Consider the following 11,899-nt stretch of genomic DNA (forward strand, 5'->3'; position numbering starts at 1 on the left):
TTTTTTTTCTTTCTGTTTTGCTCTTTTATGTCTCACTATCCTAAAGAAAATCTTTTAAATTCAGTTTTTGAAGTAAGTTCTGATTGTTAACAGTCTTTGGTGAAATACAAAAAATTTTAATAGGAAAACATTTGAGAAATATGTAAAGTGGGATCTGAAAGGCTGGCATATTGGAGATGTATTGGGGTATACATATCTCTTAGTATTAATTCAATATTAAATGCTATTTGCAGAGCAATTAAAGCCAGTGTAAATATTGATGGAGTTATTGTATAATCAGTTCTTAGAAAAAGTGAATTTTGAGTTTTATTGATAGGATCATAGTTTGCTTTTGTGCAGATGGGATGCTTCTTTATAGCGTTTGTGATTTGACATTTGCAGTTAGCATTATCTCTTGACTCTCTGCAGATGGTTTTACTCGACCCATGCATTTTCATTTCTGAACCTAACCCTGTTCCAAATACATGCCCGATCCCCAAAAGTGGGAGTTATTTGGTTAGATTGTCTTCTGCATCATAAGTGATTCTAACATCCTTTGGAATTTTGATGTAGAATAATTAGCATGGTTTAATATAGTGGTTCTCAAAAACTTCTTTACATGCTCAAGCTCAAAAATTACTGAGGACCTCATGGAGCTTTTCTGTATGTTATTTAGCTCTATGAATATTTATTGTATTAGTAATTAAAAATGAAAAAATTTTAATATATTAAATGATTTAATGTGTTTATTAAATCATTTAAAATAATCATACTAAATTCGTTACATTAATATAAATACAATTTCATGAAAAATAACTTCTAAAATAAAAAAATGTATGAAGGGTGGCATTGTATTACATTTTTGCAAATTATTTCAGTGTCTGGCTTAATAGAAGACAGCTGTTTGTTTCTGCATTCAATCTGTTCTGATATACATTATATTATGTAGCCTCTGCAAAACCTCATTCACTTTATACTCATGGGAAGGTGAGAATGAAAAAGGCAGTTAATATTTTAGTATTATTATGAAAATAATTTCGACCTAGTGGACCTTCTGAAAGGCTCTTTCCTAGAGGTACCAGACCATACTTGGAGAACCACTGATTTAATGTATTACAGTTAGGCAAAGAGGGTGTAATGGTTTTTGTTTCGTTTTGTTAGAGCATTTAAAATATTCCTATGCTGAAAGATTAATATTAATGCTGTATGAAAAGGTTCTCCATATATTAGGTTCTATACATTTTGGTGGCCTTAGTACTGCTGAGCAATAAGGAGGACATCAACATTAAACAGGTTGGAAATAAAATAACATCCCTTCAGCTATGAAGACCAATCTTTCCACCAAATAATCAGAAGAGACTACCTTCTCCCCCAGTCGAAAATTATACTTTACGAGAATGTTTAGAATCATAGAATTTCCCCAATGTAGTATTTGTGTGTTTAACATTCTGTCCAAATGGATCCCCATGTAATGAGATACACTTATTCTAATGAAGAGTTTCTTATTTTTAAAAGGTATCCCAATTCTTTCTGGCGTTGTTCTCTCATATATTATTTATTTTGCTAAACTGATACTACTCCTATTGCTTCTGCCTATTTAGTACAATAGGGCAACAAAGTTATAGACACCTACTCTTACATGACTATGTTTTAGACATAAGATGGCAGTATGTTTTTCATTTCTTAGTCTTTTTTTTTTTAAGTGAAAAACTCCTTCAGTTTTCCTCTATTTTGATATTTAGACACATTTGTTCAGTGTTCTAATAGTATTGACATGTAGAACTCTTTAAACCATCTTGTGTCAGTTGCTCTGCCAATCTAAGAATGATCGATTTAATAATCTTATAGGAAAAGAATTAAGATTATTTTGACATGATTTAAAAATCCTGCTGTCTGTTCTGTTATATTGCCATATGCTGAGGTTAAGCTTACAATTAAAATTAAGTAGTTTTCACAGTCCACTGTTTTTGTCTCTTTTTATTTTTTTCAAATTGGGGACTTTTGTCTTCATCTGGCAATTACGTTTTTCTTCATTATTTTTCAGAGATATCAGTGATTTTTAGATCAAATATGTGTTTCCTGAACCTTGTGATGTGGTGCATCAAGGCTTGAATACCTGAATTTATTTAAAGAGGCTAGGATATTCCTTAATACTTTCTGTCTTACTATAGGTGACATTCCGTATTTATGGTTTTTGTTCTGCCCCTTCCTGTTTTAAGCTAATATTCTTTGTAAGAGAAATGCAAGCGAAATGAGAATTCACTACTGCTCCCATCTTCCCCAAGGAAAGAACATTTCCTGGTTTTATTTCCTTGCTTTAGGCATTGATAAAAGGACTTTTTATTTCTCTCTATTTGTGTGCTTAGACTTTTTAGAGCTTTAACCTTGTAGGAACACTATTATATATTTTTTAAATGTATATGTATAAATGTATTTCTTTTTTTTGTGATTTTGCTGCCATATTTTCTCTCATATCCCTCTAATTTTTTTCAGCTTATGGCTGTTAGTGTAAAACCCTACAAAATTCATTTTTTTCTCTTTTATTTTTTTTCAGGATTGTAGTGGAAAGTTTGGTTTTTAACAACACCCATATTTTTATGTAACTTTTTCTAACTTCAAAAAATATATCATCATTGTAGAACATTTAGAATATTTATAAACAAAATGCAGGAATGAAGTCATCTGCAGTCTCACCATTATCCATCCATAACCACTGCAATTATTTTGGAGTATATATTTTTAAAATATAAATACTTTAAACTTAGAGTCGTACAGTATATATAATTTTGAACCTACTTTTTTGTTACTTAACATTTTCTTCTATGCATGTTTTTATGACAATATTCTATTGTATGATAATTTTTAATGGTTGTGGAGTATTAGATTTATGTCATGTTCTAGTTTATTAAGTTCTCTGCTATTGAGGATTTAAGTTCCATCTATCTTTTTGATATTATAAATATCATTGCAGTAGACTCTTATGCTAAATATTTACTCATACATATTTTTTCCTTGAATATATTACTATCAGTGAAAATTTTACATCCAGAAGTACTGACAAAATACTTTCCTGAATCTACCAGTTTACATTTGTAACTGTAGTGTATAGGAGTGTTCCTGTACTTACATCCTTAACAATCCTATATATTATGCTTAAAAATCCTTGCCTGTATAATAGGAGAATGCTATCTCACTGTTTCATTTAAATTTTCTATTATTTCTTTTATATTATCTTTTTTCTTACTTTAATTTATCAATATACAATATAGTCGATTTTCATGTCCCTTTATCAATTCCTCCTTTTCCTCCCTCTCTCTCCCCCCTCCCCACATCAACATCATAACTGTTCACTTGTCTTAACAAAATCAAGAAATTGGTGTGATTGTTGTGTTTTCTTTCCCCAGCCACCCCCCCATTCATTCATTTATTTATTTACTTATTTATTTTTATTAGGTCCCACAAATAAGTGACAACATGTGGTATTTCTCTTTTTGTGCCTGGCTTATTTCACTTAATATAATTCTCTCTAAGTCCATCCATGTTGCTGCGAATGGTAGTATTTCATTTTTTTTATAGCAGAATAGTATTCCATTGTGTAGATATACCACATTTTCCTTATCCACTCATCCGATGATGGGCATTTAGGCTGGTTCCAACTTTTGGCTATTGTAAATAACGCTGCAGTAAACATGGGAGTACAGTTATCCCTTTGACATGATCATTTCCATTCCTCTGGGTATATACCCAGCACTGGAATAGCTGCACATCCAAAAAAAAAAAAAAAAAAAAGAAAGAAAGAAAGTAAATAAATAATGGTTATGTTAAGAAAAAAAAAAAAAAAAGAAATATGGGAAAAGTAGTGAACTAATGGATGCAAAATGATGCTATCTACCCTAAGTGAATCATTGTGCAGTATATGCATGCATTGAAAACATACTATACCCCATAAACATGTAAAAATAAATGTTAAAGTATTTTAAATTTAAAAATAAACAAATTTGGTATTAGGTTAAAGATTTTCATGTATTCGTAGACCACTTAGTGTCTTCTTGTGAGAAATGCCTATTTTCATTTGATGAAGTTCAGTTTTTTTTTATTTATAAGAGGATTTATATTGAGATTTTGAAAAGTCTACATATATTTTGAGTGTTCAAGTAGGTAGTTCTATTCATCTTTTCATTTAGAAATCTTTTGGTGTTAGGCTTAGTAAGGCAATCCCTAAGACATGACTGAACCACCCATCTTTATTGAACTTTTTTCCTTTTTAGTTTCACTGGTTTGGGGTGGAATGTTATTTGGTTTTATTTGTTGTTTTGTTTTTGTTTTTGTGGAATGTTATTTGGATCAGATGTATCTTTTCTCTGTTTTTAATTTGTGGGTATATATATGAATATGTCCTTATTGTATACTCTAAAATGATATGGCCATTTTCTCCCAAGGTTCTTGTTATTTCCACATTGTCTACCATTTTAGGTTATTCATTACTACTTTTACTCTAAAAAGAATGAAATTTTTTTGAGGAAAACTCAATAAACTCAAACATTTGTTTTACTTTTAGCCGAATGTAACATTCAGCTTACTTAGGAAAAGTCAAGATTGATTTTAAATGTTATAATCTATATTAGGAAAGCATTAGCCATATCTTTTATTTATTTTGGTTGTTTGTCCTCTCCCCCCTGCCTCTTTTCCTTTATGGCTCAAATTGTTAGAATGATGGGCCTGGATATGACTTGATGAAATAAATATAAGGTCAAATACTTGTATCCAGGAATATTGTTAATCCGGACAGGAAGATCTGTTTTAGCAGCTGCATCTGTAAAAAAAAAAAAAAAAAAAAAAAAAAAAAAAAATCACTGTGACTCAGCCTGGGTGCTGTGATTCAAATGGTTAAAAGAATGGACTTTGAGATTAGACACATGTATGAGTCCTAGCTCTGCCACTTATAAACTACTTGACCTTGGCCATATCACTTTGCTAAGCCTTAGTTTTCTTTCTTGTTAGGTGCAGAAAGTAACAGTGCTTACCATATAGGTTGATATAATACACTTGAAACACTCAGAGTAGTGCCTGTCAGATGGTGAGTGCTGCATATGTATTGTCTATTTAAGTAGTCTTAAATAGCTAGCAAATAATATAATTTTATTGTTAAAAATAGTCATATACATGGGCAATGATTTTAATTGTGTTCGTTTTTGTACCCTTTAGACCTCAACTGTCTGGCACACTTTAAGGGAGCTAAATCCTACTGAACTTATAAAGACAAGAGTGATCAGGTTGGGGAAGGAAATAGAAATCATGTTATATAATGAACACTTGAAAAAAACTACAGCTGGTTGTCCTTTCGAAGAGAAAGCTATGGTGGGATAGGAGAATGAACATAAGACTTGAAGAGCCGTGTGTGGAAGAAGGGTGGTCCAAGGGTTATAATTAGGATGTCTGCGTAGAAGGTACATGAGGATAGATCTCGGCTCAGGCAAACCTTTTCAATTTTCAGGGTCCTTTTAATATAATGAGCTCTTATGATGAGTAATGAGATTTGTTATTGGAGTTGTAGAAGCATATTTGAATCATCACTTTGTTGGAATTTGTAGAAGGTTGGATTTTGATGACTATTAAAATGCCTGTCAGCTCCAAGAGATTTTGAGGTCATTTACCATCTTGTTGTAATTATGAGTAAAAATATATTACTAATATATCAAGCTCACAATGAGGACTTAAAAATACTTGCTGTTTCCAATTTATAGCAATGACAGATTCCATAATATTTTGCTCTTAATTGGAATGGCTACTCAAGGAGAACATTCTGTCAAATTTCATACTTTTCTGTTTGATGCTGTTCTCTCATTCATTCATTCAATCATTTATTCTCTAGCGTGTGCCACATACTCTTAAGTTTTGGGAGATAAAAGTAATCTAACAGCCTTTCTGTCCATGGATGCCGAGGAAGCATCATTAAAGTCTTTTCCCACTGCCATCATGTCTAAGTCAGAGTGTCCTAAAGAGCTGGAACAGCTGCAGAAGCTTTTCATTGGAGGGCTGAGCTTTGAAACAACTGATGAGAGTCTCAGGAGCCATTTTGAGCAATGGGGAACGTTCATGGACTGTGTGGTAATGAGAGATCCAAACACCAAGTGCTGCAGGGGCTTTGGGTTTGTGACATATGCCACTGTGGAGGAAGTTGATGCAGCTATGTATGCAAGGTCATACAAGGTGGATGGAAGAGCTGTGGAACCAAAGAGGGCTGTCTCAAGAGAGGATTCTCAAAGACCAGGTGTGCACTTAACTGTGAAGAAGGTATTTGTTAGTAGCATTAAAGAGGACACTGAAGGGCCGGCCCGGTGGCGCACTGCTACAGTGCGCCGCTTGGGGAGCGTGGCGGCGCTCCCGCCGAGGGTTCGGATCCCACATATAGACCGGTTCCGGCTCACTGGCTGAGCGAGGTGCGGGCGCAACACCGAGGGTTGCGATCCCGGTGCCGGTCCCGGTCCAGTACGGGCGTGACACTGAGGGTTGCGATCCGTTGCCGGACACACACACAAAAAAAGAGGACACTGAAGAATATCACCTGAGAGATTACTTTGAACAGTATGGGAAAGTTGAAGTGATTGAAATCATGACTGACTAAAGCAGTGGCAAGAAAAGAGGCTTTGCTTTTGTAACCTTCGATGACCATGAATCTGTGGATAAGATTGTCATTCAGAAATACCATACTGTGAATGGCCACAACTGTGAAGTAAGGAAAGCTCTGTTGAAGCAAGAGATGGCTAGTGCTACATCCAGCTAAAAGGGTTGAAGTGGTTCTGGAAACTTTGGTGGTGGTCATGGAGGTGGTTTTGGTGGGAATGACAACTTCAGTGGTGGAGAAAACTTCAGTGGTCATGGTGGCTTTGGTGGCAGCCATGGTGGTGGTGGATATGGTGGCAGTGGGGATGGCTATAATGGATTTGGTAATGATGGGAGCAATTTTGGAGGTTGTGGAAGCTACAGTGATTTTGGCAGTTACAAAAGTCTTCAAATTTTGGACCCATGAAGGGAGGAGATTTTGGAATCAGAAGCTCTGGCCCTTATGGTGGTGGAGGTCAATACTTTGCCAAACCATAAAAACAAGGTGGCTGTTGTGGTTCCAACAGCAGCAGTAGCTATGGCAGTGGCAGGAGGTTTTAATTAACTTCCAGGAAACAGTGCTTAGTAGGAGAGGAGAGCCAGACAAGTGACAGGGAAGTTACAGGTTACAACAGATTTGTGAACTCAGCCAAGCACAGTGGTGGCAGGGTCTAGCTGCTACAAAGAAGACATGTTTTAGACAATACTCATGTGTATGGGCAAAAAAACTCAAGGACCATATTTGTGACTAATTTTATAACAGGTTATTTTAGTTTCTGTTCTGTGGAACATGTGAAGCATTCCAACAAAGGGTTTTAATATAGAATTTTTTTTTTTTTTTGCACCCATGCTGTTGATTGCTAAATGTAATAGTCTGATCATGATGCTGGATAAATGTCTTTTTTTGAAAAAACCAAAAATAAAAGTAATCTAACAAAGTAAATCAACCTGCTCCCATTATTTGGCTTCCTTAAGTCTCCTCCTCTTGGAACTTTCATATATACATTTATAAGGGGAATGGGCAGAAAAATTGTATTTGATATGATGAATGCTGTGAAAACTAATTTTAAGGAACACATGGATTTTATATATCGAGAGTTACCTGTAATATATTAATATGGGAAAGAAATAAGATAAATTTTATTAGAAAATACAGGATAAATTTCTTTTAGTAGTATTTGAGGTGAATAAAAGCATTTTGGAAAATATTTTGTCACTTTGTAAACATAACTATGATTATTAGATTTAGAATCTGCTGTAAGCATTCACTGAAATATTTAAGATTTAATACATTAATATTGTTCAGTTTTGTATGTGTGTGCCCACACACACAAATAATGGCTGTTAACTTGTTTCCTCTGAGGCAATTAAAGTTAGCATATCTTCTTTCTAAGAATCAAGGAAGCTATCAATTTACCATGTACTAGGGTACTTCAAAAAGTTCGTGGAAAGATTTGTATTATTTTTTAATTCTATTTTTCCATGAACTTTTCGAGTTAACCCTGTACATGAAAATGTATAAAGTAAGCTTTTAAATGTACAGTGGTACCTAGTTTTAACCTCACTTACTACACATCTAATTACTTATAGTATGTGGGGAATAAATAATGTTTATAGTCCAAGTGTCTTTAAGTTGTAAGTGACCTTGGTTTTAGCTTTGTTAAATTATGTTAGGTAAAATACCTGTAAATATTGGGTATTAGTTATTCTGAAAAGATAATTTATCTAATTCTCTGCAAGCAGCAATTTGCATAGCACATTTTTTTCTTGGGATAAATGCTGTCCTAATTTTTGCAGTCATTTTCTTATGTTATCTATGACTATTTTAAAGTGTATGAATGTTTAATAATTTTCTATGCCTAAACCAAACTAAGAATAATTTATAAAGTTTTACATAATATTGTCTGCTTTTTAAAATTGTCCAATACACAGCTGCACATGAATTGCCAACTCAAAACTTTTTTCAGAATTGTTCAAGTTTTAACATTTTCTTCTTTTATCATAGTTAATTATTCTTAGCTTTTACTATAAACATTTTTTTCATTTTACGAATCTAAAATTGCTCATTATCTCAAAGAAAAATATTCTCTAAATTGAATAGTTTTTCTTTGTGTACTGTGCTTACTGTAATGTATAATATATAGTATTTATTAGTTTAATGTGTAGATCAACTCTAATTTTATTATTTTTTTTCTTCCCTTTAAATTTTTATTTTGTCAATATACAATGTGGTTGATTATTATGTCCCATCACCGAAACCTCCCTCCCTCCTCTAATTTTAAAATGCATGTCTCTGTATAATTTAAGAAGGAAATGTATGAGTTTCCTTTAGTTTAATATTTAATACTAAGAATGACTTTTTTTTTTTTTTTTTGGCAGCCTTGTTGGATAGGCACTGATGCATTATATGGAATTTAGATCCTTATACTATGGTTAGAACCCCAGCCTGAGTAGAGAATCTGTAATTTATCCTGTTTTAATACCTAAAATTTCTCAAGCTTTGTAAAATAAGCTTCTGGAACTATCTTACTTTTTCCTTTTCCAAAAAGTTTCTGTAAGAAAGCTGTGATCTAGTCCATGAAGGTTTAATGCTCGTGTGCCTCTAAAACTATGTGGTCTGGTGTCTTTTTGGAGGGCAGACTTTGTTTACCAATTCAAATTTTCCAGTCTGTTTTATTCAGATTTTCTATTTCTTCCTAAGTTTGACAATTATCCAAGTATTCTTCTATGAAATTAGCCATTTCATCTGAGTACTCAGCCTATTGCTGTAGTTATTCATAAAGTACTTTTTTTTTTTTAAAGTTTTACACTAGCTTTTAGTTATGTTGCCCCTTTCTTTCTTAATGTCTGCCTTTTCTCTACTTCTCGCTTTTCCTAGTGTTTGCTTTGTTTTCAGATAACCAGCTTTTGGTTTTGTTGCTCTTCTCTTTATTTTTATGTTTTTCACATATGTTTCAGCTTTTATTCATATAGCATATATTAGTTTCAAATAATAAGACATCTGACAGTTTTCCAGTCTATAAATACATAAGAGATTGGTATAACCCTGAATGTCTTTTAGTTACACCCAATTATAACAGGTGTATTTGTTTCACAGTGGTAATGGGTTTCTTCTTTAAAATTTTTTAATGTTTGCAACTGCTTGTTTTCTTATGCTGTCAATAATCATGACAATACTGGAAGTACCCTAAAAATATAAAGTGACCTCAGGGACATTAATTTTATTGTATGTGACAAACAAAATAAATTCCAATGAGAAATTTCAGAAAAAATGTGTATTTTATGACCCAATGACTAAAACTGATAGAAAACAACCTTATACTGATCACTAATTCCCTTTTTTCATTATTTACTCATTTTCTCTACAGAGATTTAAGCATCTTTTATATATAAGGCATTGTGCTATATAGTTTTGGTTTAAGCCACAAGTGTATAATCCTTCAGATTTATAAAAAATTATTAATAGCGAGGGAATAATCACCTTGATTGATAATATCTTTATAATTCTTTTTTTCTTGAATTTAATACCGCCTTTTGTTTTTAATTTTTTTTTAGATTTTTAAATTTGTTTTTAGATTTTTTTTAGAGCAGTTGGAGGTTTACAGAAAAATTGAGCAAAAAGTATTGAGTTCCTGTATATCCCCTGCCCGCATTTCCCCCTATCATTAACATCATGCATTAGTGTGGTACATTTGTTACAATTGATGAGCCAATAGTGATACCATATTTTAAATAAAATCTATAGTTTACATCAGGATTGACTGTTGGTGTTATAGAGGTTTTGGCAAATGTATAGTGACATGTATCCACCATCACAGCATCATACAGAATAGTTTTACCTCTCTAAAAATCCTTCTTGGTGCTCTGCATTTTTATCCCCCTCTCCCGCCCCCCTGCAACTACTGAATTTTTACTGTCTCCATAGTTACTGCGCCTTTTCTCCACCATCACAGCATCATACAGAATAGTTTTACCTCTCTAAAAATCCTTCTTGGTGCTCTGCGTTTTTATCCCCCTCTCCCGCCCCCCTGCAACTACTGAATTTTTACTGTCTCCATAGTTACTGCGCCTTTTCTGGACTGTTATATAGTATGTAATCTTTTCAGAGTGGCTTCTTTTACTTACCAATTTGCATTTAAGATTCGTCCATGTCTTTTCATGCTTGATAGCTCATTTCTTTTTAGCACTGAATACTACTCCATTATAAGGTTGTAGCACAGTTTGTTTGTCCATTCACCTATTGAAGCACATCTTGGTTGCTTCCAAGTTTTGGCAATTAAAAAATTGAAAAATGTCTTTATTTTTTATTTCATTAAATTCTGCTCTTTATTTTCTTCTTTCTGTTTTCTTTATTTTTGCTTGGCTCTATTTCTTTGTGAACACTTTCCTCATTTATTTACAATCTTTTCAAAATTTCTACTGTTAAGTAGTGTTCTGATTGTATTTGATTTGATATGTAATTTTTGTTGTTCACTTGTAATTCAGAAACTATTTAGATGAGCAGCTTTTGGTTTCTAAGCTTTTGGGCTTACCATTCTGCCCCCTTACCTTCTTTTCTATTGTTTGTTGGATTGATAAAGTTTTTATATTCCCCTTAATCTTTTTTTGGTTTTGAAGGTAGTAGATTAAATTTCACTTTTAGTGAGTACTCTTAAATTTGTTTTAAATGTAAGTGGGTGACTGTAAATGTTTCTTCCACCCATTGAATACCTCTTGTCCATTTTACTATTATTTAGAGTTTTAGTTTGTTGTTTTTAAGATGAAAAATGGTTTATTTGTTTTTAGAGTGTATAATTAATGAAGTTTATTGGCATATTTTGTGAGTGTGCTCACTGTTGTTTCTTATATTCCATGACTTTCCTTTGGATTCATTATTCTTACTTCAGTACTTAGGAATTCTTTTGGAGAGGTTCAGTGGATGACAAGTTTTTTGTCTTTGTATGTCTGAAAATTTTCTAATTTTGTCCTCATTCCTGAGTAATAGTCTAGTTGGTGGTCAAATTCTAGGTTGACAGTCATTCTCTCAGCACTTAAATTTAATACTCCATTGACTTCCAGCATCATTTATGGTGCTGATGAAAGACTTGCTGTAATCCAATTTGTCATTCCTTTATAAGAATTCAGCCTGCATATTCACGTCTGTCTACAACACTAGAAAATTCCAGATTCCAGACTATAATCTTTTCAAATATTGGCTTTCTGCCATTCTCTCTAGTCTTCATCTTTTCAAAATTCTTTTAGGGATATACTGGAACCTCCCACTATATACTCCATGTTTCTTCAGTGCTTTTTTTTTTTTTTTTTTTTTTTTTTTTTT

General features: G+C 32.9%; 1 protein-coding gene and 1 pseudogene across 1 annotated transcript in view; both read left to right on the top strand.

Moving 5' to 3' along the window:
• LOC103607224 (activating signal cointegrator 1 complex subunit 3-like) overlaps positions 1 to 11,899 on the top strand; it is a gene marked incomplete at its 3' end in the record, with an annotated part of 94,088 nt that overhangs the window by 26,036 nt on the left and 56,153 nt on the right. The window lies entirely within an intron of this gene.
• LOC103607223 lies at positions 5,956 to 7,143 on the top strand (annotated as a pseudogene).

The sequence above is a fragment of the Galeopterus variegatus genome, unplaced genomic scaffold (genome assembly GCF_000696425.1).
Source record: "Galeopterus variegatus unplaced genomic scaffold, G_variegatus-3.0.2 Scaffold7256, whole genome shotgun sequence".
NCBI classification, from domain to species: Eukaryota; Metazoa; Chordata; class Mammalia; order Dermoptera; family Cynocephalidae; genus Galeopterus; species Galeopterus variegatus.